Consider the following 359-nt stretch of genomic DNA (forward strand, 5'->3'; position numbering starts at 1 on the left):
TTAACTTCAGCTGAGCAGCAGAAGTTTAGGGCACATTGAAAAGATCAGGACAGAAATATCGGTGTTCGAAATTACTTTTACACATGCTGTAAAGATGGCTTATCTTCAAATAACAACTCCAATCGCATTCACAGTTTTGAGTAATCATCAATCTAAAAAAAAATCCGTTTTGATCCTTTTTATTATTTATATTTTTGCAGGTGAATTACTTGCCAGCGAAGGATTGCAGGAGGATCTTCCATCATCCGGAAAAGCTAACTGCGAACGGGTCGCTCTGCCTGGCGCAACCAGATCGTGGCCAGCCTTTACGATTGCGTTTCCCATGGTTTGGATACCGCTGGACGAGAGCAATCGTAAAT

This window comes from Uranotaenia lowii, chromosome 3 (assembly GCF_029784155.1).
Source record: "Uranotaenia lowii strain MFRU-FL chromosome 3, ASM2978415v1, whole genome shotgun sequence".
NCBI classification, from domain to species: Eukaryota; Metazoa; Arthropoda; class Insecta; order Diptera; family Culicidae; genus Uranotaenia; species Uranotaenia lowii.